Source organism: Pelodiscus sinensis, chromosome 3, assembly GCF_049634645.1.
Source record: "Pelodiscus sinensis isolate JC-2024 chromosome 3, ASM4963464v1, whole genome shotgun sequence".
Taxonomy (NCBI): Eukaryota; Metazoa; Chordata; order Testudines; family Trionychidae; genus Pelodiscus; species Pelodiscus sinensis.
In genome coordinates, this window is record NC_134713.1 from 118,719,711 (window position 1) to 118,745,543 (window position 25,833).

Sequence of the window (25,833 nt, forward strand, 5' to 3'; positions counted from 1 at the left end):
CTTAGTCTACAGAAGAAAAGAGTGTGTGTAGGGAGAGGGGTTCATAGCAGCCTTCGACTACCTGAAGGGAGCTATTAATAAAAAACTATTAAGACATGAGGAATGACTCACAAGGAACCTCCTGGGGGTAAGTGTTTCAATAAGCCCAAAGCTCATGGGGATGAGGGGGAGCCCTGCTGAGCAGGTTTTAATCCCAGTTTTGACATGGCACTGAACACTTACAGGCTGTACCTACTATTAGAAGCAAGTACTTTTATTGTGCAGACAAAAGTGTAGTACTGTTTATTTATCTTTGCTATTAAACTATGAGAACACAATCTATTTGAGATGAAGAGCCAGTCTAATGGAAGTAAGCCCATAAGCTTGGAAGCATTTAGCATCAATTCACCACAGCAGAGTCTAGTGCACTGCAACTTGTGTAATTGCACTGCTTACTAGCTCCGAAGACCAGCAGATCACCATTACATCTGTATACAAGAGAACATGTAAAGAGTTAGAGTATGTATGTTATATCTATCCTCCTCTTTTACTTATTCATCCTTCTTAGCTTTGACTCCAACCCTTTTCTTCCCTGCTCGTCAGTACATGGGGTGGAAGGGGAAGTGGGGAGGAGGGGAAAGAGAGCTCTCTCTTTCTATGTGAGAGCTCATACAAACACACACACACACACACACCCCTCAATCTATTCTCCCATTTTAACTCTTATCGGGTTTCTCCCCTACTCCTTCCATTCAACATCTCAAACCTTTCTTCCTTCATATTAAGCTACAAGACTGACACACACCAGTTTTGCTGTCTCACTTTTGAAAGAATAGCATTTTCATGCTTAGAATAGAATGGCTGTTGAAAGTTTTGTAACAATTCTGGAGCTGTCAGGAATTACAGAAATAAAAGTACTATTAGAGTAATTGAACTATCCTTTGGCCACTGCAGAATAGTTTCCTGCTTTACACAATCACTGTTGCTTTCTCTAGGCCAGTTCTTAAAATGACAAGCATCATGGCATCAATAGCTTTTTTTGACAGTTGAATAGACTTATTGCTAGGAAAGATCCCCAGGATCCAGGCCAAATAGTATATGTTCATTTTTCAAAGTAGCATTTGAGTTAAAGTCAATTATCACGCTAGTTTCTTGAAAGGGATGGGGGAGTGGGAACTAGACTTTTTCCCCATGAAGGTAGAAGATAGCCAGAAATTATAACATGCACAGCATTACCTCACTTGTTAGTTCTTCATCCACACTGGCATCTTCCACTACAGGCTGGCAATCAAAAGAAAAAAGTCTCATGAAGATAGATTATGAAGAGTCAGAGGATAAAACCCACCACAATTCTGAACAAGACTGCTCTGTTATAGCAGTGTAAAACTGAATCAATTTAGGTCAGGGTAGTTGCTCCAGATTTACAATGGTTAAATTAACCTTTTTCCCCCCCAATAACTAAAAGCCTTACATTTTTGGAATTCAGTTACCTATTTTGCCTTAAAAAGATATCATAACGCCAAATAATACTGAATCTACTGTGTATATGCACTAAATAGTGTGCATTTTACTTACCTGTTATTTAACAAAGTAAGGAGTTTCATCTGATAAGAAAAAGGTAGGAGAATACATGAGGAAAAAAGGTTATAATAGACAGGACTAAGAGTGCAATGTCTATTACACATGATTATCGCTGAATAATCAAAAACAGACTCATGCAATTAACATGTCAAGATTGAATAAAAAATGAAGAAAAATTATTCATAAACAGATTATTCTGGAGATCTAGAAAGGTAACAACCTTTCACTAGGGAGAAAAAGAGAATACTCAGGGCTACATTTTCCAGAAGAGTTTAGCTCCCAGTAAAGTACAGGCAGTCCCCAGGTTACGTACAAGATAGGGACTGTAGGTTTGTTCTTAAGTTGAATTTGTATGTAAGTCGGAACTGGTACATATTGTACCCCAGGTGTCCCCGATTCAGCCACTGCTGAAACTGACCAGCAGCTGACTACAGGAAGCCTGGGGCAGAGCAGCTCTGCCTCGGGCTTCCTGTAGTCAGCCGCTGGTCAGTTTCAGCAGCAGCTGACTTGGGGACACCTGGGGCAGAGCAGCTGGGGTGCTGCTGGGTTGGTCCAGTAGCGCCGCACCTCGGCGCTGTGGGACCAACCCAGCAGCCCCCCAGCTGCTCTACCCCAGGCATCCTGATTCAGCCGCTGCTGAAACTGACCAGCGGCGAGAAAAGCCTGGTCTGCTGGGGGGGGCGCGCGCACTAGCTGCGCCTCCCCCCCCCCCCAGCAGACCAGGCTTTTCTCACCGCGGAGAACGGGGGCGGCGGGACCGCGGCGTGTCTCGGCGGTCCTGCCACCCACGTCCTCCGCAGCTTTGCTCCACGTCTCCCTAGTCTGCTGGGTGGGCCCCCAGACAGCTTTTCTTGCCGCGGAGGACGCGGGCGGGACCGCCGCGGCGCATCTCGGCGGTCTGCTGGGGGGGAGGGGGGAGGCACAGCTAGTGCGGGGTTCCCTCACCCCGTTCGTAAGTAGGGATCCAACATAAGTCGGATCCACGTAACCTGGGGACTGCCTGTATTACCACTTATTCAGTACCCTAAGTACCTATGTGGGCTGGAGCTACTGGATGCTGAGGTCTTTGGGGGGAGGAAACGGCTTTTAAAGTAGACAAGATTATTCGGGGCTTGACCTTCCAAGTCCTTGCTCAGGAAAATATCCTCAAAGGAAGCCAAATTGAAATTAACGGAGCTTTGCCTGAGCAAACTGCAAGATCAGATCCACTAAAAACGGTCTCATTTTGTAATCTTTTATGGTGTAAGGCCTGATCCCTTTTACTTTACTCACAGAAGCAGTTCCCTTGAAATTCAGTGAGGAAAGCAAGTAGGACTTGGACCTTAATCCTTCCTTGTTTACTCACTTTACACAATGCAGTACATGTCCTTACTGAACCTCTGCTGACAAAAAATTGATTTAGTGTAAGTGCTGTATTTAAATGCTTGCAACTGAGTCATGCTCGGATACTGGTAATGCATTTTGAAAGGTTTTTTGGCATGAAGGGGGAAGATTTGCATACACAAAAGAAATAAGATGTTTATCTCCCTCCTTGGCAGATGGCATGTTTACAAAATGTGAAAATCTTTTGTGGAGGAGACATTGCAGACTTTAAGGGTTTAGTCTAGGTAAAAGTTTAATGTATTTACTTTTAAAGCAGGATTCTGCATTCACAACTGTCATGACAATGACTTGATATGGACACTTGCTCACTGGAGACAGAATAGCCCAGATTCACAAAGGTATTTAGGCTCCTAGTTTCCATTGAAAAGTCTATCAAATGTCTATCAACAGCTATCAAATGGTAAAACTTTCCACTCACCAAGGCTAGAATTAAACAGCCACACTTTATATGAAAATGTTGTTTCTGAAATATTTGAAGGGTTAATAAATGATTACATGGGTTATAAGTAGGCTACAGACATGAGTAGGATGTATTATAGATGGGTATAAGCAAAAATCAGAAGGAATTAGACATAAGTCATGATTGTGGAGCAAATTATAGACCTTTTGGATGCTAACAATTTATTAGTAATTGTAATCCTTATTAAGATATTCCTAAAACAAAACCTTAACATAAAAATGAACAAGTCTGGAGTCCATTATCCAACTGTTATTCTTTTAGAGCTGGAAATTAAGTCCAACAAAAACACTGATCTAGGGTCCTATTTTAAATAAGGAATTATTTAATCTTCTTATTTTTGGTTCATTATATGCACAAAAACGTAATCCCATCACCCACCCCGTAGCATGGACTGGCAACTATTAATGCCTGTAATTAACAGACGTGTGTTTTAGTCCCTCCCCATTGTGATACATTGCTTACTTTGGTTTGGTAGCAGTTACAGAAGCGAGATAGCATGACACCAAAAAAATTTTTCATTTGGGTTGGACCAGAACTGAAATATTTTACAAATTGAAAAGTTGGAAAAAAAATTGTTTGGGGTATTTTAAGGAAAGCAAAGCAAAATAAGGTCTGTTTTCACAAGACTGGAGAAGGAACAAGAGGTGATCTCTTTATGCCCAATAGCCCCATTGTTGGCACACATTTGGGATGGGAGAGGCCTAGGTGAAAGTCTCCTGTCTGGGTCAAGGACTGGAAACCCAGGGATTCCACCTCCCAAGTGAATGCCCCAATCAGTGGTTATCCAGTCACTCAGTGTGTCATGGCTCCCATGACTACTCTGCTATTTTATGCAAAAAGCTCCAAAGCAGAGACTGAGACAACCCCACCCCCGATTACTTTGTGGGCTCCTGGGAGTGGGGAGGCCTGGATTCAAGTCTGTTCTCGAGTGGGATTTTGCACATAGGTCCCCATCATTCCCCAAGAGGGCATTCCCCCAACGGCTGTTAAGTGTAAGGGAGGGAAGGGGACACCATTACAACTGCCTGGTTTGTGAACGACGTCTAAATGCCCTTGTGAGTCTAGCCCAAATAGCTGAAGTGTTTTGTTTTGATAGTCTCCATTTGATAGGACATTTTCCAAAAATGGATTCCTGAGCAAGGCAACTGCCTGCTGTTATTTGTGTTTATTGTGTTCAGGGTAGACAGGCCTGCATGTACATGGTTTGTAAATAAATAGAGTTCCACCAAAGGAACACTTAGCTCTTATCACCACTTTCCTCTCCTAACCAAGACAAGTCAGCAAGGCCCCAAATGCTAGCTAACTGTGTGGGCCAAAGGGGCAACAATGTTATACTTAGAGGTGGTTTAAGATGAGCACTTGGGTGGCTACTCAGGAGAGATTCAAATGCTACCAAGCTGATTAGCAAAACTCCCACAGCCGAGAGTGTGTGTTTCTACTGGAGGTGCCCTCCACACATGCCTCACTGCACATAAAATTTATTCCACACATGGATGGAAAAAATTAGAGGGAACATTGCTTAGAGGTGCCATATTTGTTAAGATGCTTGGATTTCCCTAAAATAGCAATTTTTCAGGGCTATATAAAAGGATTTTCCTCATAAATCAACTGTGAGAAAGTGAACTGCCACAAGAAAGGAGGTGAATGATATGGCTCAAGGTAGCATTTGATCACCCCAGGCAAATACATTCCTAACATAGGGTTTTCACACCAAGCTATTGCTATGATATTTATTATAATACTTTTGAAAATTATTTATATTGATTTGATAATAAACAAGTGATTTATATACTCAGTAAAAGTAGAATTTAAGTGATTGTGAGTTTTGTTTTGTCTTGCTTTATCTTTCATGTATTTTACTTAAATTCACATCAGAAAACTTTGCAAATTCAGCATCTCAGTTTGAGAAATAAGGCCTAATCTCTTGCAGTCTTATGTTAAGCTATACTTCAGAAAGGCTATGACTATGATGAAGACTATGGCTAGAAAAAAAAAATACACACACACACACAGTTTCCCATAGTCCTGGGGGTGTGCTTAACTGTTTGTTGCACTCCAGGCATAAGTCTGGCAAATATATACAAGTCTACAGTTTTAAAAGTCTTGCTCTCATTTAGTAATGCATCTAATGATACTGTAGTTTGTGCTGGAAATGTACAAAAGCAGGCCCCTACGCAAGGGGCATGTGAAGGGTGTGAATGCAGCCCCCCCACAGTCCTCCAAGTAAGCGTGAGGCTGGGGTGGCACATTGCCCCAGCCTCCCTCCCCCATGCTCCAGACAGCTGGGGGAAGGCTAAGGCTGAATTCCTTTCCCCACCCCCACCCCCAATCCGCTCCAGGATCTAGGCCGAGGATGGGGCAGCCACCCACAACTTGCAACACGCCCCCAACCCCAGGAATTCCTGAATATACAGGCCTGAAAAGCCACAAACACTATAATTTATATTGTGACAGAACCTAATAGCCCCTAATAGTCACGTAAGACCGCAGCTCATTGCATTCAATGCTTCACAGTACCAGCACAAAAACCCAGCTGAAGAAGAGAGTTTTGTAAGCTCCTCAGGGCAGAGACTAGGGCTATGTCTGTACTTAAGCCACTACAGTTATACAGTGCTTCAGTGTTGTCTTTCATTAGAGGAACAGCAGGGGTTCTTTACCACTGACCGCACCTAAAATTACATCGGCATAATGTTGTTCCTCAGTGTGTGGATTTTTCCACACCCTTGAGCAACTTAGCTGGGTCAACTATCTTTTTAGCATAGCCCTGTTCCAAGTATAAGACAAGATCTACAACTACACAGGTATTGAAGACAAAGGCTGATGCAGTCAAGATGCTGTAATGATGTTATATAGTTCTTGGTGAGTTTTTTAATAGGTTATCAATCATCTTCTCTGCTAGGTAATTAGAGTACAATCCAGAATTTGAACAATAATTTTTAGAGGCAAGTAAAGACAGTGGGTAATTTCTGATTTTACCTACAATGGAGCAAAATCAGGTGTGACTCCACCAAAGCCAATTAAGTTTCACTGGTATAAAATAAATGTCCAGTAAACGTAAAGCATCAAATGCAGGGGAAAAGAAATGCAACCCCCACCCCACCCCTAAATGTATGCCCCTTCCTATAAGGATTTTGTAGTGGAAGAAAGTTAGTAGATATTGGAATACAAGGGAGACACGTTTATGTAGCAAGACTACATCTAGTGGTAAGAGGAATGGTTTAGCTTCGCTAGGGAAAAAAATCAATCAAGGTAGTTCTTACATTCAAGAAGCACAATTATTCTGGTCTTAAACATTTTAGACTAATTCCACCTATTTACACTTTTTAAAAAGTCACAGAAATCCAATCTGTATGTAAAGCACATATTGAAAATGTACAATAGGCATTCTCCAACACTAAGAGTGTCCCAGAATATCTCCAAGAGAGCCCCTTCGTTAAAAAAAACCCGCCTCTGTAAAGCAATGTATATTGATCGATACTCTGGCAGTTTGCTCAAAGTAGGTGTCTAAGCAAGCATCCAATATGATCAAAGGACCTGAAGTTTTTCATCACTTCAGAAATCAGCAGCCATTGAGCTCAGGCATGACAAATTTCCTGGCCATCTCTTAAGAATAATTCCACAAAGAGGTATTAAATATGACAGATTTATCTCATTCCCTTGCTACTTATCCCATTGCTGAAGTAAATTAAGCTATTCACTAATTAAGCTATTCACATTGTCCATCACCATCAACCATTGGGCTCTCCATTCAACACAAAACAGGACACGAAAAGAAACATCCAAAAGTTTTGCCAAGCAGAGCAGAGGTTCCCACGCTGACAGAGAACTCCCCGAAGCACTTACATGAATAAATAAGCATTTTATATAAATTACATCTTCTAACTAGTCCATTTCCAATGGAGTTGGGATGCCTGTGGAAATCATTAAGAGCTGGTTTGTGGCTCACCTCTGTGTCCATGGGTTCCACCTCTATCTTTTTCCATAGCTCCAGTAAGTGGGCAATTGGCATGTTGGAATTTTTCTTTCACAGGCTGAGGGAAGAAGAAAATGTGAGAATGCGTGGAAGAGGATGAGAGAGACAGCCAGAACTGTGAGTTAGCGAGAGTGCTGTGTCTAACAGACACAGAGAACTTGTCAGAATGCAGCAATCTCTGGGATATGCTGGAGCCCCTTTCTCGAGTGTACCGTGTGGCTTCCTGTGTGACCACCACCAATTCCCACTCCTCAGGCAGCCAGACACACAGAGGAGCTGCTGCTTCACACTCAGGCTTTGAAAGGGGAGGGAGAGGAAAAAAGGAAGAGGAGGGATAGGTAGAATTGCAGCTCTAAATTTTGCCAAGTGACTTTGACAGAGTAAATGCTTCTTTTACAGCAGTGAGTTGAACTACCTTTCTCCCCACCACCACCACCCCCACTCCCCCTTTAAAAAAACACGCTTAATTTGTTCTTTAAATTATGGGTGTAAGTTGAGCGTGAGGATGCCGCTGCGGCTGCGGCTGCTGCTATAGCAACCACAGAGCAAGCAAGGAAGGGAGAAGGGAGGGGAGATGCAGCAGAGCCCCGCCTCTCAGTCTTACTTCTGGCTCCTGTACTGACAGCACCTGCAACAGCTCCCAGGTGGGTCAGAATCTGTCCTGGCTGGAAGCTTAATTCTCTCCCCAAGTGGCAGTCAAACATGGCACTGCATAATGCATTTCTAGCTAGCCTCATACAAGGGCCGTCTCAGTGAAGTGAGGAAACACCAACAAACGGTATAAAAATACTGGTTGCAAACTGAACTGCTGTTCCAGGAAGAGAAAGGTGAACTCCCCATGTTACAGTGTGTCCCTGGCTCTCTTGAATCTCCTAATCGGCAATGGTATTATTGATTATGCAGTCTCTTGTGGGTTTGGCTTGGTTTCTTTCCCCATCAGTTAAAAAGCCATCTTAGGGCTCACTTCTGTCAGATTCTAAAAGCACTCAGATCCCTTTGACTGGGATTCAGTGCCCAGCAGGTAAGTGCAATTTCCAGAGAAAGATAGAATGTGCTTGATTCATTCTGTGCCAAGGGCAATCCCAGATCCCAAAGTGGGAGCCAGTGAGCAAACTCATACCGATCAAAACCTAGGTAAGGACCACATAAAACCTGAGCAAAGCATACAAGATTTGCACCATACAGCGTGGTAGCATATGTACTATGTGTAAGAACGTAAGAGTGGCCATACTGGATCAGACCAATGGTCCACCTAGTTCAGTATCCTCTTTCCAAAAACAACCAGCATAGGTGCCTTCTGTTAGGGTGAAATAGGCTGGAGCACCCAAGGAAAAAATAATCAGTAGGTGCTTAGCACTCACCAGCAGCTAGTCCCTCCAAGCCATCAGCAGCCATGCTGATTCACTCCTTCCCCTTTTTCCCAGTGCCTCCTGCAATCAGCTGTTTCAAGGAGTACAGAGACTGTGGGAAGGAAAGGGAAGAGCAGGGATGGAGCAGTGACTTGGTGGAAGGGGTTTGGTGGGCGGAAGTGTCTGGGGCAGAACAGGGGAATCCAGTGCCTGTAATAACCAATACCAGAGCTTCACAGACAGTGTACAAAACAGGGCAAATTTTGGAAGATCCACTCCTATCTTCTAACATAAGCTTCGGTTCCCTCCAGGCATGGGGTTACATCCCTGACTATCTTAGCTAATAGACAATGTTGGACCTATCCTTATGAATGTATCCAATTCTTTTTTAACCCAGTTATACACCTGGTCATCACAATATGCAATGTCAATGAGTTCCACATGCTCATTTTGTGTTGTGTGCAAAAGTATTTCCTCTTGTTTGACTTACACCTGCTACCTACCCAGGGAAAGTTGACAAGTTATATAGTGTATGGAAAGGTAAATACATGCTCCCTTGATATCTGACAAAAATGTAGGTAACAGTACATTTTATCAGTGACACCCTCTAATGCAAGTTACTCCCAATACATCCCAAGTAAAAGAACTGCCATATATAAGCTATAAATAGTAGAATTACTCAGGGACAGCTCTACTACATGTAGGCCACTGTTGATCTCTGCCAAGAAAGGATCCTTTTAAGAAGCAGTATTTTCTTCCTGTAAGCATTGGCTGTGTCTAGACTGGCCAGTTTTTCTAGAAAATCAGCCGCTTTTCCGGAAAAAACTTGCCAGCTGTCTACACTGTCCGCTTGAATTTCCGCAAAAGCACTGACTTCATACTGTAAGAAATCAGTGCTTTTTGTGGAAATACTATGCTGCTCCCATTCGGGCAAAAGTCACTTTTGTGCAAAAGGACCAGTGTAGACAGCTGAGATTTGTTTTCCGCAAAAAAGCCCCGATCGCGAAAATGGCGATCGGGGCTTTTTTGCGCAAAAGCGCGTCTAGATTGGCCACAGACACTTTTCCGCAATAAGTGCTTTTGAGGAAAAGAGTCCTGCCAATCTAGACTCTCTGTTCCGAAAATGCTTTTAACGGAAAAGTTTTCCGTTAAAAGCATTTCCGGAAAATCATGCCAGTCTAGACATAGTCACTATGTTTTAAAAGATCACTCTGTCCTTCCACCATCTTCATTTTTTCCCCTCAAAGTTACATCTGCCTCTGGTCCTATAAACATTTGCTTGGGCATATTGGCAAGTTGCACTCCATAGGGGGCAACATACTGGCTTTGTGTAGGCTATATTTCCAGGGTGGTATTATCTGCTGCAGCAGGCCCAACAGCCACTGCAGGCCCCAGGGCAAGGTGAGGAGGGGGCCTTGACTCCATGCTCCCGAAGGGCCAGAGCTGAGGGCAGAAAAGGCAGGGCTGAGGACAGTCAGCTCTTAGCAGTCCCAGGACTGCAGTGCCCCCTCCCCGTGCCCTCAGATCTGCTGCTGCAGCAGCTGCCAGGCGCTCCAGACCCCTTTGAATCTCCAGGCCCCTGTGCAATTGTCCTTTTTGTCCCAATTGCCTCGGGAAACAGAGGGGCCCCTTTAACTCTCTACTTCCTGAGGCAATTGCTCCCTTGGCCACCCTTGTCGGTGGGCCTGATTTACTTGGAAGCTCTCTCCAGAATCCTGAGCAGAACAAATGAAGATGATGCCAACCAAAGAGAATCCTTCTCAGGTTTTATGGTGAACCCCATGCATCCTGTGAGTGGAGTTCAGCTTTTAAAATATGCATATTTGGTGGAGCAACTGTCATGCATCTTCTAAAACCTGCCTACATCCCTTAGATAGAGACTCAGAGGACAGCATTCAGATTTCTATGGGGCATACCTTGTTCATTTCACAATAACTGAGTCACGGATCCATCTGAGTGCCATTGAGATAATCAAGCATACCCCCATTTCTTTCAGAAAGGAGACAGACATTGTGCATATGGCACAGGTGTTTTGAGAGGGAAAGGCAGGAAGTAACTTTAATTTTGCCTAATCTGACATCATGAGGCAGATTGTCCCCCCACCCTCTGAATGAACAGAGCTCAATTTTGACATCATTCCAAATTTAGGGATGGCAATAAAATTCATACGAAATAAAAGCAGCAAAGTGTGGTTAAGGTGAAGGTATATGAAATGAGATAAGCTATCCCTGAACTCCTTTATGAAGCCTCTTGTTAGATACTTATAAAGCACATTAATCAAACATGCCAATTGGAGTACTTAATCATTAATAAAAAATCTCAAGATTGTTTTTAGGTGTGACAGATGTTAAAAGCACATCAAATATTCACATACTTTATAAGTGTTGATGTGCTAGCTGTTGATTGTATTTCTGGCTTAATACAGGAATTGAAATCACACAGGGAAGAGAGGGGAATAATTACAGAAAATCCCTAATGCAGTTCGGGATTTTCAAAGTTTCACTGCTGGGGGAAGAGAACATATACTGGTTTGACCTGATTCAAGAGTCCAGTCAGCCAGACAACTGTAGACATTATGAAGAGACAGCCCTGGTCTAAATGAGCTCATTCCAGGTCTATCCCTCTGCATATGTGAAATATGGAGCTGCATGGGACACCCAAACATTGGGGGAAAATTTTACAGTGCTCTCCCTCCCCCCGACAGGTGCTGTGTGCACCTCAGGCAGTCAGTTGTTCTTGGAAGGAGGCAGGGCTGCCCTCTGTGCCCCTTTTCTTTCCTCCCGCCCCCCCCCCCCCCCCCACCAGCCAAGCCAGAACAGAGGAAAGCCTGCTTCAGCTGCTCTGGCCCCACCTCCCCCCCCCACAGAGAGGCTCATACCGCTTGGTGTGAGTGGGGAACAGGAAGGGGAAGTGCACCACAGACAGCAGGGTTCCCTGTGGTGCCATCCCCCTCCTCCTGCACTTCCCACACACACATCCTGCCCTGAGTCTCTTACACTCCCACCCACTGCCTTGAGCCTCCTCCCCCTCCCTTCTTTCACCCCCGTCCCCTCCCCGCTGCTGCCATCCCAAGCCTCTAGAATTCCCCCTTCTACCCTGCATCCCCCACACACCCACTGGCTCCTTCCCACACACTCCAACAAGAATCAAACTGCTTTAATAGCAGACAGAGTTATTGCTTTAATTACATATATTTTACAATCACAATATTTTACATGACAAATCCTTTTCAGTTTTTACCTCATGAAGTGGAATACCTTCATGTCTAGTCTGATATGACGTAGCAGTCCTGTCCTATTGCGACCTGCCCACCCAAAGGGGGTGGGGTGCGATACAACAGTACCTGTAATGTGAGTTACTTTCATCTCTGGCTGCCAGCCTCCTGTCCCCTCCTTGCTGGCCCAAGCCAGGTATGAGCAGCACCATCTCTATAAAAATTAGACCCTAGGGGCAGCCAGACAGCCAACACAGGCTGCCCCAGGGATGGAACTGGACCCCACATCAGGAAGGCAGGATAGGAGACCCACTGAAAGTAGAGAGGTGGATCTCCAGTGAACTCAGGGATAGGGCAGGGATTCACCTGGAGAGTGCAGGATGCTGGGTTCCATTCCTCTGCTCACTCAGGCAGCAGCTGGGCAGCAGGAAGAGCTGGGCAGGGCCAGGAGAGAGGGGAGCATGTATGCATCAAGGCAGGAAGGCTTTGCTCTGTTCACCTGGCCTTGCTCTCGTTCCAAATAGGCTGTGGAGGACTTGCTCTAACCAGCAGCAGAGGGGCTCTGCCTGTGGGGCAAGTGAGCTGGTAGGGTGATGTGGTCCAATCTCGCCCCCCACATAGGTTCTGCCCAGGGGCTGTGCCCCCTGACACACTGGGTCAGTGGGGCACCGTTTTATGATCCTGTGTAGGACCCCACAAATCCTCAAGATGGTCCTGGCTCATTCACATGCAATCCAAAAGCTAACACGAAACTGCAACCAGCAGAGACGGTCTTTGCAATGCTTTGAAACTGGCTAGGACCCTCCTGTGAAAGATCAGGAAGCATCTGCTGAAGGAAACCAGCAAATAAATGGTTCTCTTTGTAACGCTTTCATTCAGAATGGCTAACCCATAGCTCTGACACAGCTGGCTGTCACTGGATCACTCCGTCATTGCCCCAAGACAACAGGGCTCCGAGGGCTGACCTAGTCTCAGTGCTTATCTATACTCGAAACAATACAACAGTGTAGGTGAAGCCCTACAGCTGTACTGCTGTAGCAGTTAAGCATAGATTCTCACTACAGCAAGGCTATGTCTACACTGGTGGGTTATTGTGCAAGAACAGCCATTCCTCTGCAGAGCATCCACACTGCCCACCCGCTCTTGCGCAAGAAGATTTACAGTACAGCATGGTAAGAGGGATTCTTGCGCAAGAGCTACGCTCTTTTTTAAACAGGTATAAGCCCTCTTGCGCAGGAGCTCTTACACAAGAGGGCAGTGTGGATGCTTAGCAGGGGTTTCTTGTGCAAGAAAGCCCTAAGACTAAAATGGCCATCAGAGCTTTCTTGTGCAAGAGAGCCTCCACACTGCCACAGATGCTCTTGTGCCAAAGCACAGCTCACACATGGCAGTGTGAACATTTTCTTGTGCAAGAAGCTGCCAGTGTAGACCTAGCCCAATGGTTCTCCCATCAATGTAGTTAACCCACCTCCCCAAGCAGCAGGAGTGTTGTTGACAGAAGGATTTTTCCCTTTTACGAAGTACAATCTACACTAGGGATCAGGCTGGCTCAATAACATCACTCAGATGCAGATTTTTCACACCCCAGAATCACATAGCTGGATCAACCTAACGTAGGTGTAGAGTGGACCTGAGACCTGGTAAGATCATCAGTGAACTGCAGGAGTGTGAAACCAAGCCCTCAGTCTGAAGGTATAGTGCCCAGACACAAAGAGCTCAGAGGTGTGGTTACCTCAGGAACCCATATTAGCTTTCAGCCTTAACATATGTGCACTGAAGACAAAGAGGAGTAAAGAGCCAAAAAATACTTTGAGATTACCTTTCTTCCAGCACATAGCAACAGTTACTGCTTTTGTAATTAGCATGATTGAATGTCATGAGTTTACTCTACAGAATGAGGGCTGCACAATAGGTCACTTCCAAATATTTGAGTATTTTAACCAAAACCTGCAGACTATATTTCCAAGAATCTAAGGATAGCCAGATTGGTCTGACTGTCAGACTAATGGTCCAGCATCCCCATCTGTCAACATAGGCCAATGTCAAATGCTTCAAAGTGAATGAACAAGCCATCCACCCCGTTATCCATCTGGCAGACAGAGGCTTAGGGATATCCCAAGCATGGGTTTGCATCCTGACCATTTCATACCTATTTGAAACATTTTTAAAATCCAATAAAAACAACTTTCATTCCAAAGAAAATCCATTTCCCCCCTCCACTTGTTAAGCTTGATTTGAGAGTTTGATTTCACCACCTTTACTCAAAAGCAATTCTGGTTAATTCAATGAGACTACTCATGACTAATGGCTTACATAATTAGGCTCTCATTAGTGAGAGCTTCTGGTTTTGTACTGCCTTTCTACTATAGGGATTCATGCAATTCTACTATAATCTTTATACACACAGGAAAATTTGTGTGTGTCTCAAGGAGCTTCAGATCCCTATTTTACATGAATTGTGGGGTAAGTCGTAAGTTTTTACCATGTGCTCATTTCAGAAAATGCAAGTACTTTTGGTGTAACTGAAAGACAAGTGTAACCAAGATAAGGACACACTGAAAGGCCACAGAGAATGAAAACATGGAATTTGCTGCCATAAGGAGCTGTAATGGCAAATAGCTTAGCAGGATTTTAAAGACATGAGAAATCCACTAGATCAAGAATTGAAAAGCTTTATTTAGCCTCCATCTTTTCATGATGGAAAATTATTTCCTTTATCCCCATCATAACACAACAGCACTGTAATTCACACAATGGTTTTAATCTGGTTTGCCCAGATGAACACTAATTAATGGCTATGACCAGCACTAAAATGCTGGGTTAGCTGGATCAGCAGCCTATTTTAACCTGTAGCATAGGTTATAGTGCCTATGTATGTAGGTGAAAACTTGGATTTTAAAATTCCTCCCATCCAAGAACCTAACATCAATTAATTATGTCTTCAAGATTTTGAGACAGGTTGTATTACTCACCATTAAAACTCTGCCCTGGTCTTATCTGGTCATTAGCTCGATTAATCTGGTGCTCCTGCTCCTTTGGTTGCTCATCCTGTGAGCATTCTCTCAGGACAGATTATTCGCTTTCTCATGGTTAATCCTACCAGCCCAGGTCACTATCATTTTGTTTTTCCAGGGTACGAAAGGCCCTCTAGACTAACTCTCTCAGGCAATCTTCTGATCCACGGCCCAGAGACACTGCGTAGCAACCACAGTCTACCAAATCTTAGACACAGGTACTGTTTCACTAAGCTCTGTCTCACTATCTTCTAACTCACCCCTGGGTTATCACTAAAGCTTCCTCTATTTTCTACACCTACCTCACACAATCCATATTCCTTTTCCCCAAGAAGGAACCCAACACCTCCTGCTTCTCTTTTACCAACTCCCCTCTTCTTCAGCTCAGCCTGTCCCTGCCCACCTGGGCTTCATCATCAATTAGAACTTAACAGCCCTGATGCCTTTCCAGATGCAGCCTGTCACAGGCTTAATTGGCCTTTTTACACCTACTCTGACCTTGTGTGGGGGCAGGTTCCTCAGCACACAGGGAAGTTTTAGTTCCATTTTAAAAATGTGAAGAAAAACAGACAGAGAGAATTTAATGACATAAAAAAGGTCACATAGTAAGTCTGTGGCACAACTGAAATCCAAAGCAGGTTACTCAATTCCTGGGCATCACAAACACATGCTTCTTTAAGGGTCTGATCCTCAGCTAAACCCTCATTGCACTAATCTGGCATGTAAAAGGCCTCACATTGTAGAATGATGTATGTGGCTTTACTAGGACCAAGAATCAGGCTATTACATGTGTAAGAAACACTTAAATGAGATGAAATCCTAGAAGCATTTTAAATCATCCATCTACTGAGACTGAGAGTCACATCTAATAAATCTATTAATTTACTGTTCCAGAGAAATATGAGGGTGGAAACTAAAGTTAGGGCCAAATTCTCTGAAGTAATGAGTCCCCTCAGCTTCCACTAGAAATACTTACTTTATTGGGATTTCACAGCACCGGGCACCTTGCAGGAAATATTCAGGTTCTTTCAAAATCAAATTTTTATTCTTTCAGAATGAGTTTTCTTGGGCATGCCCTTTTCCAACTTTATGCACTTCTAGTCTTGTGGGGCTTCTTGCTCATCCCATTTAACATGGGTGCACGCAAGGAATAATTTCACCAAAATAAGTGGTGCTACACTGGTGTCAGATTGATAACGGAGAGGTGACTCAAACCCCACAAAATGTACATGAATTAACTACTACTTTCAGATGGCTACTGGCTGTGGAAGTGGAACATTGGCTTGCTTTCTCAGTAGATGTTTTTCCTAATACTTTAGCAAATCAAGGGTTCAGCTGCCTTAAAATCTTCACTAGGGAGCTATTCTGCTGACATTTGCTGTTGAAATACAGATCTGTTGAGTGTAGGTATTTTGTTGCTAGCATGCATTAAGAGATTATTTTTTCCAATCTTCAAAATGAATGAGAGCATACAAAAATCCCATTAATGCCATGTCTAAAATTCACTGTGCAGAGGAAAAGGGAGCAAGTGCACTAAAAGGAACCAAGACAGAATTATACTAAAGAAAAGGCTGCGTGTATAAAACATAATGAAATATCAGGGAGCCCCAGGCAGTACTTTTACAATGCAATTAACAATAATGGTAACATTAACACAGCAAAAGATTACATGCCAAAAAAGAATTCTATGGAGCCATTTACCTAGCAAACATGACAACAGGGAAGCTGATTTCCAGAAATAAATAAATAAAATGAGAAGCTAGTCAACACAGCCATTTTATATGCATAAGAACACAAGGTCTGATTTTCTGCTGGTCAGATTTCAATTGCTAAGAAAAAAAAGCCTCTAGAAAAAACACAATTCAATGGCAAAAAAACAACAACCCTACATTAAGAACCACTTCACAGCCTTATACAGCTTTCTACTCCCAGTTCACAGGAATATACCCATACTAGGTTTGCATGAGGTAGCACCCTGAAAATAGCAATAGTAAAAGAAGTGTATGCACATAATTCCTACTGGTTAGTTTGAGGTCAATGAGAACAGAGGCAAGGTGGCACAGGAAACTGTTCCCTCCCCACTTTCCTCCTTTTTGTCCTTTAACAGCATTATAGAATCCCATGAAGAAAAGTGACTGGTTAGTAAAAGGAGAAGAGCTTGTACATTTCAGAAATGGTGGCATTGGCAGAGTAAAGGTAGGTGGGAATGATCTCAGGATATGTTTACACTGCAATTAGACACCCATGGCTAGTCTTTTACCAGCTCACTTGGTCTCATGGATCTCAGGATAAGAGCCTTTTAATTGCTATGTAAGTGTTGGGGTTTGGGACCCTACTACTTTTCAGGGTCCTAGAGGGCAGACCCCAGTGACACTCTGAAAATCTACTTAGAATCAGCTGGCATGAGCCAGCCCTGGGTGTCTAACTGTAGCACAGACATACCTTCAGAGCTCAAGCAGGAGCACCCACAGAACATGGCAGTTGTTGGCCTGGTGGTATAAACACCAGTCAGTAGACTCAGTCTTTCAGACTTGCTGACATGGGTTTTATTTTGTTTTTTTCAGTGTAGAGGTACTGCCCTAGCTTTTGTTTCAACATTTTTGCCTCTTTCTTTTTGCAGTTTGAGCACACAAAGCAAGAGAAGCAAATGACCAAGTGGTATCTAATTCAAACCCTGTTTTGACAGCAAATAACTCTCTGAAGTTTCAGGCCAGTTACCTGCTACTAGACAGCAATACAGTAAGAGAAGTTCATAAAAAGGAAAACATCTTCAGATTTACACTTTATATTATATTCTTCATTATATAAAAGAGAGAGACCTAGAGGCCCTTTCTCCCTGTTTGGCAATACAAAGAGAAGCCAGGGGAAAATGAAAGCCCTGAAGCCACCTTCACTGACAGCACCACTAACTCTACACAAACACATCCCCAAATCCCTGACCAGGAGTTTTCTATCTGCTATCCGCATTACACAAACCTGGAAATTCCGGACGACCCATCATCTCAAGCACTCGTGCACACAGAGTAGGATTATCTGGTTATATTGACTCTCTCCTCAGACCCTATGCTGCCAGCACACCTAGATATCTTTGAGACCCCACCGATTTCCTGAGGAAACTACAGGTCATCAGTAATCTTCCCGAAAACACCATCCTGGCTACAATGGCTATAGAAGCTCTTTCCACCAACATTCCGTACAACGATGGATTATTGGAGTCAGGAACACTCTCCCTAATGATGCCACTGGACACCTGGTGACTGAGCTCTGCCACTTTGTCCTCATCCACAACTATTTCCAATTTGAGGACAATTTATATCTTCAAGTCAGCTGCACAGCTATGGGCACCCACAAGACCTCACAATATGCCAACATCTTTATGGCTAGTCTTGAACAATGTTTCCTCAGCTCTCACCCCCTAATACTCTTAGGCTGTGTCTACATTGGCACCCTTTTCCGGAAAAGGGATGCTAATTAGACAAGTCGGAATTGCAAATGCCGCGGGGGATTTAAATATCCCCCGCGGCATTTGCATGAACATGGCTGCCACTTTTTTCTGGCTCGGGGTTTTGCCAGAGAAAAGCGCCAGTCTAGACGGGATCTTTCAGAAAATACAGCCTTTTCCGGAAGATCCCTTATTCCTGACTTTAAGAGGAATAAGGGATCTTCCGGAAAAGGCTTTATTTTCTGAAAGATCCCGTCTAGACTGGCGCTTTTCTCCGGAAAAAAGCGGCAGCCATGTTCATGCAAATGCCGCGGGGGATATTTAAATCCCCCGCGGCATTTGCAATTCTGACTTGTCTCATTAGCATCCCTTTTCCAGAAAAGGGTGCCAATGTAGACACAGCCCATCTCTATTTACGCTACATTGATGACATATTCATCATCTGGACCCACAGGAAAGATACCTCTGAAGAATTTCACAGAGATTTCAACAACTTCCACCTCGTCATCAACCTCAGCCTGGACCAGTCCACACAAGAGATCCACTTCCTTGACATTACAGTACAATTACACAATGGACACATTTCTAACACCTTATGCCAGAAACCTACCAACCGTTACACTTACCTACATGCCTCCAGCTTCCATCCAAGAGACATTTCCGAATCATTTACAGCAAGGCCCTAAGATACAACTGGATTTGCTCCAATCCCACAAAGACAAACACCTACAGGATTTATATAAAGCATTCTTAAAACTGAAATACCCACCCAGAAACGTGAGAAAACAGATTGATAGAGCCAGAGGAGTACCCAGACATCAGCTACTTCAAGATAGGTCCTACAAAGAAAACAGGACACCACTTGTCATCACCCACAGCCCCCCACTTAAACCCCTCCTATGCATTTTCAATAATCTACTACCTATCCTGGAAAATGATCCCTCACTTTCACAAGCTTTGGGGGACAGGCCAATCCTCACCTATAGACAACCCCCTAATCTCAAACAATTTTTTTCCTATAACCATCCAGAGCACCTCCATCATACTCATCCAGGAACCCACCCCGGTAGTCAATGCAGATGCCAACTCTGTCCACACATCTATATATGCAATATCATCACAAGACCTAACCATGTAAACAACCACATCAGAGGCTCGTACAACTGCACATCCACTAATGTGATTTATGCCATCAAGTGCCAGCAATGCCTCTCTACCATGTATATTGGCCAAACTGCACAGTCTCTATGAGAAAGAATTAATGGACAGAAATCAGATATCCAAAAAGGCAGCACACAGAAACCCGTCGGGGAACATTTTAACTTGCCTGGGCACTCATTAATGACTCAATGTCATCGTATTGTTTCAAACCAATTTCAAATGCCGGCTCAACAGGGAAGCTACAGAACTTAATTTCATTCACAAGTTTAACTCCCGCAACAGAAGTCTTAACAAAGACATTGGCTGGATGGCCCATGGCATTCCAAATCCTAATGACATAAAAAAAACCAAAGGGTACTTAAAGTGGGTGCTAAGTATTCTTATCAGCTTTGTTTAACATGGACACTCTCACTGACAATTGCTTTCCCTTTTTTTTTTCTTCTTTTTTCTCCTCTTTCCACTCCCCCATCCCCTCTCTGTGCTATTTATTTGAAAACTGGACCCCTTAAACTCCATTAATCTGAAGAAGTGGGTTGTGCCCACGAAAGCACATGCTACCATTCTACATCTTTTGTTAATCTCTAAGGTGCTGCAAGACTATTTGTTGATTTTAAAGATTTTCCCGTTGCAAACTAACATAGCTACCCATCTGAAGCACCGCTAAAGAACAGCTACTCTGAAGAGCATACCAGCTAATAGGGGTGTGAAAGTGTAACTGTGAACATGGATTAACCTTCATGGTTACATGCAGGCTCCTGGTACACATGGGAATCTGGCTAAAAAGCCAGCTCCCCACACATCCTGGCTCCTGGAGAGCTGACTCCCCTCCTCTACCCCGGCATGTAACCACTGAAATTTTCAGCAGTTGCACATTTACTTAATTAACTATATATAATACCCCTACCAACTATATAGTCACTCAATCACATGCCTCTTAGGAAACAAACTCTGCTTATATCTAACATCTTCCTTCAACCTTAACTCCATACAACTCCTAATAAACTGCATCTCACAGCCAAAAAGAGTCTGCTGCTTTTGAACTATGACCAGTCTTCTATATTGCTGGTCTGAGTATGAGGGCCACTTATGCCAAATGATGATATCAGTTAAATTACAGCAGCTTTTTTCTTTTTCCATCCAGACAAGCTGAGTGTGGTAGAAAGCAGTTTTATTTCCTATACTGCTGCTGGTGGTCTGTGCCTTCTCTAGTGCTTTTGACAGTTAGTCTGTGGTCTCTCTCACTGGAATAAAAATGTTATAGCATTTCTGGCATGAATGTTTGCCTGATGCTTTCAAACGGGCTATACATTTTATGAGCTCACAGAGAGTGAGCATCTGTGCATTTCATAGAAACTATTGAAATAGCTTGATGGGGTAAAACAAGAAAACATGCTGAAGGTAAGATATACACAGTGAAGATACCCAAACAGCCTTAATTCTTGTAGTGTGATGTCATGCACTAAACTGATGGTTATGATTAAAGTTTTACCATCTGTGGTCCTAGAGTAAATTACATTAATTTTTAAAGGCACATTGGATTTCATTCAATTTTTCTCTCCTCGTGGTGTCACTAGAGGGTAGATATAAGGTTATTTAAGTGCCTTATTGTGCATTTCTTTACAGTATAGCCTTAATACTGAATTTCTTTGATTTCTAATGCTTGGTTTGGGGATAATTATTTTTTACCCTTAAGTCAGTGACTGATATGTATTTTTAAGGGTAATTCTATTTTAATGTATTTTTTTGTCTAAAAAACAGTTGTGCCAAGTAATCCCTCTGTGAGAATTCTGACACATTTCTTGTTTCCATCATACCACTTTCATTACAGCCAATAGAACTGATGCATCAATTTTAGCTGTCTAGAAAGGGTGATAACTGGTTGAACTACACCTGATGGCAATGACTCGGCTAAAGCTTATTGAACTGTTAACCAGACCATGTCTATAGTCTATATTGGTGGTTTTCAATCTTTTTTATTTATGAATCCCTAAAAAATGTCTAATAGAGGTGCATGCAGACCCCTTTGGAAATTTCAAATGGAAGCACAGATGCCTTTGAAAATCCATTGTTTCTATATACCGTATATACTCGAGTATAAGCCGAGTTTTTCAGCACAGTTTTTGTGCTGAAAAATGCCCCCCCTCGGCTTATACTCGAGTCAGCATCTCGAGAACTGAGGCGGGCAAAGCCGCAGAGGCGCGGGACCCCCCCCCCCCCCCCGGGGCTGCAGCTTCAGTCCGGGAGCCTGTGGTCTGCTGGAGACGGTCCCCAGCAGACCACAGGCACCCAGATTGAAGCGGCAGCAGCGGCGCTTCCCCGCGCCTCTGAGGCTTTGCCAGAGCAAAGCCTCAGAGGCGCGGGGAACCTCCGCTGCTGCCGCTTCAATCTGGGAGCCTGTGGTCTGCTGGGGACGGTCCCCAGCAGACCACAGGCACCCAGATTGAAGCGGCAGCAGCGGCGCTTCCCCGCGCCTCTGAGGCTTTGCCAGAGCAAAGCCTCAGAGGCGCGGGGAACCTCCGCTGCTGCCGCTTCAATCTGGGTGCCTGTGGTCTGCTGGGGACGGTCCCCAGCAGACCACAGGCTCCCAGATTGAAGCGGCAGCAGCGGAGGTTCCCCGCGCCTCTGAGGCTTTGCTCTGGCAAAGCCTCAGAAGCGCGGGAACCCGCCCGGTGCCCCTGGTCTGCTGGAGACGGTCTCCAGCAGACCAGGGGCACCGGAGCAGCTTTCGCCCCGACTCATTTCCTACCCTAGGCTGCCTTATTTCCTACCCTAGGCTTATACTCGGGTCAATACTTTTTCCCAGTTTTTGGGGGTAAAATTAGGTGCCTCGGCTTATATTTGGGTCGACTTATACTCGAGTATATACGGTAATTAAATTCTGTTCAGTCAGCCTTTTGAGACATAATCTATGGACCCTCAGAAGCCCATGGACTAGAGGCTGAAAACCTCTTGACCATATACTAATTATATACAACTGTTAATAACTTACTTACATTATAAATTCTGCATTTACAGATTATGCTCAGGGTTTAATGTATTTTGAATTATATGTAAAGTTTGAAATATTTGCATTATTTCATTGTCTTTGTACCAAATGATCAAAGCAACAGAATAACTCAGATAAAATTTCCAAGCTAAATGGTTGAACTATAGTTTGGCACTCTCGAGACCCAACTGGTGCTGAAACAGAGAATTTGCCAAACCACAGGAAGTCAATATTGTCTAACAGCATTACCAACACTTCCACTGCTTATTGGGCTCTTAGAAGACATTTAGGAGTAAATTAGAGCTAAACAGCAGCACAGAGCTCTGAGAGCCAGAACTGGTGGCTGCAGACAAACTTTATGGGACCACAGGAAACCTGACCACACCCCTAAGTGGACCTCCAACTAACTAAAATTTGGCTGGACCACAGATGTAGTTGGACCAGAGATTGCCAGACTAGAAAGGTTCAATCTGTAGTGCCTGTGCAAATTTTTATGAAGAGCACCTCACATTGAACTTTGATTTCCGGAAGAGATTAGGGGGGATGAGACAGCCAGCCTAGGCACTTGAATAAATAACTTTTTGAACTGAAGATTTACTGAGCATGTGCACTAATTTACTTTCAATTTAATATAGACTATGGAATATATAAGGATGTATGTAATGTAATGGTAATTGATGCAAATTTAGTTACCAGTATTATTCAGCTGCATCTGGTTCCCTATTCCCTGTGACAAATCCTGTTCAGTGAAATAATGGAACAATTAAAATTTCTTCATTTCCTTTTATCTCTTTATAGAGTTTAAATAGTCCCCGTGCATCCACAAGTTAATCCACCTGTTCCAATCATTTCTGTTTTTCTTGTCTTGATTGTTCCATCTCTCTATCAAAGGAAGAATAGGGAATCAAGACAATTTTTCCTTTAGGCAAATGAGTGAGGTTTCCTCCCCATGTATATGAATAAAAACTCTCTTCTACCTTCTGTCTAGAATACTTTTATGTTTCATAAGATTAAACAAATCTGGGGATTTTTAAGCTTCACCAACCTAGTTACCACCTCTACCCTTTTCTGGACCTACACCTTCTTTGTTCTAATCCTGAGAGGTTTTTTGACCAGATGAGGCCCGAGGGAGATCCAGCTACCAGCACTTTCTCTGGCCACATCAGATGTAATCTGTACTGTTCAGCCATACAAACAGACTCATAACTAAAGTGTTGTACAATTACTTATCAATAAGAACATGTTTATATTTAGAAGGAAAATACAGCCAGGCCTCCTATGAAGTGAAGGGCAGAGTTTACTATCAGTACAGTATAGGGTTTTAAAATGCTTTTTCTGTGAAATGCTCTAGGCCTTAATCACAGAAGACTAAAATGCCAGTTAAGGACTACCAAAGGCTTAAAGAAACAAACCCCTTACTAGCCTACTTTTAAAAGTAAGTTTTAATACCATTTCATACTTTTTTAAATACAATTCCATACAACCTTTCCTGAAAAATTCTCATAATAATTGACAAGCAGAAGCAAATCTTACAGCTATAAATTATGCAGGTTCAGTTCACACAACAGCTGCAAAACAATTCTGAAGTAAGTGTCACACTGGAAGATTCTAACATAGAGCTCCATTCACTTAACAGGAGCTCTGCAAGTGGCAAGAGTCCACCCACTCATTGCAGGATCAATGCCATTGTTACTGTGATTCAGTTCATAGGGGTTAGCAGATTTAATTGAAATGATGCAATAATTGGACCAATACATAACAAATCGGGGCCGGGGGGAAGAGGGTAATACAGGTCGTTTCAGTTCTGAGCACAACTCATCCTCTCTGGGTTGTGCTCAGTTGCAGGAGTTCTGGTTTAATTCCGATTTATACCAATGTGGAAAAAGCCTCTACCAGCATGTCACTCCATGTTGTTTTATAAACTGTAAACAGGCTCTAGTTAATTCAGCCCTATCAACTTCCTCTTCTGTAGAGCAACCCACCCCTTTCTAAGGTGTCTAAAATCTGCTGCTAGGCATGTGCACAGGAATCTCAGTCCATGCAACTGTCTCATGACTAAGACCCAACAAGCTGTTCCCCATCTATCCTAGCCCAGTCTGCTGGGTGTTCTGACATGCTATCTACTAGATGAGGCTCCACAAAGGAGAGAAAGAAAAAGTAAGTAGAACTGCTTCCCCTGTCCCCTCCCTCCCTCCATAGCTTTTAGCCCAGTGATCAGAGCACTTTCCCAAACTATAGGAGACTTGGGCTCAGTTCTTCCTCCATTTCCTCTCACTCCCACCCCCCAACCTGACATGCAGCAGGGATTTTAACTTGAGTGTTTGGTTGGACCTTCATATATAGCTTAATTGTGAGCTCAACTGTGAAGTCAGTGAAAATTCATAAAATGTCACAATAACCTGAAACAACAAACGTTGATGAGAAAATGGAAACACACACTACTGAGTCCAAACAAAAAGGCCTCCTTACATAACATGGACTGTGTTAAGATCAGATAGGCCTAACTGGGGAACAAAATGAGGAGATGGGCTATTCTGTCCAGTGCTCCCTTTTTGGGCCCTAAGAACCCTATGGGTCCATCTAGACTGGCAAGATTTTGCGCAAAAGCAATGGCTTTTGCGCAAAAACTTGCCAGCTGTCTACACTGGCCGCTTGAATTTGCGCAAGAGCACTGACTTTGTAATGTACAAAATCAGTGCTTCTTGCACAAATACTTTCACACTCCCACTCGGGAAAAAGCCCTCTTGCGCAAGTATTCTTGTGCAAGAGGGCCAGTGTAGACAGGGAAGAACCATTTTGGGCAAAAAAGCCCCGATGGCTAAAATGGCCATCAGGGCTTTCTTGCGCAAAATCGCATCTAGACTGGCCACAGATGCTTTTGCGCAAAAGCATCCATGCCAATCTAGACGCACTTTTGTAGAAATACTTTTAACGGAAAAGCTTTTCCGTTAAAAGTATTTCAGCAAAATCATGCCAGTCTAGACGCAGCCATATTTACGTCTGGGAAAGAAATACACAGAGATGGGAATGCTGAATCACTGCAAAATGAAGGAAGGGGAAGGAGAAAGCTTCATCATCATGGCTGCTAACTCTATCCTTTTCTGGGACCCTAGACCTTCTTCTTTCTAATCCCGAGAGATTTCCTGACCAGACCAGACCAGACCAGACCAGAGAGACCCAGGCTTTGTCTAGACTACAATGTTTTGTCGGAAAGAGGTATGCAAATTGTGCTCTGCAATTTGTGTACCTTTTTTTGATAGTTTTGTCAGAAGAGGCTTTTCTGAAATTTGA

General features: G+C 43.5%; 1 long non-coding RNA gene across 2 annotated transcripts; it reads right to left on the reverse strand.

Annotated features, from left to right (window-relative positions):
• Positions 1 to 234: 234 nt before the first annotated feature.
• Positions 235 to 24,198, reverse strand: LOC142827946 (uncharacterized). 2 transcript variants are annotated; one of them, XR_012902763.1, is made up of 5 exons: positions 24,027 to 24,198; positions 23,236 to 23,424; positions 7,350 to 7,434; positions 1,216 to 1,260; positions 235 to 467 (listed from the first exon to the last, which is right to left on the reverse strand). It is a non-coding gene; the product is annotated as an uncharacterized LOC142827946 (long non-coding RNA). The 2 variants fall into 2 exon arrangements; XR_012902762.1 differs by lacking the exons at positions 23,236 to 23,424; positions 24,027 to 24,198 and adding an exon at positions 14,912 to 15,337.
• Between the last annotated feature and the right edge of the window lie 1,635 nt (positions 24,199 to 25,833).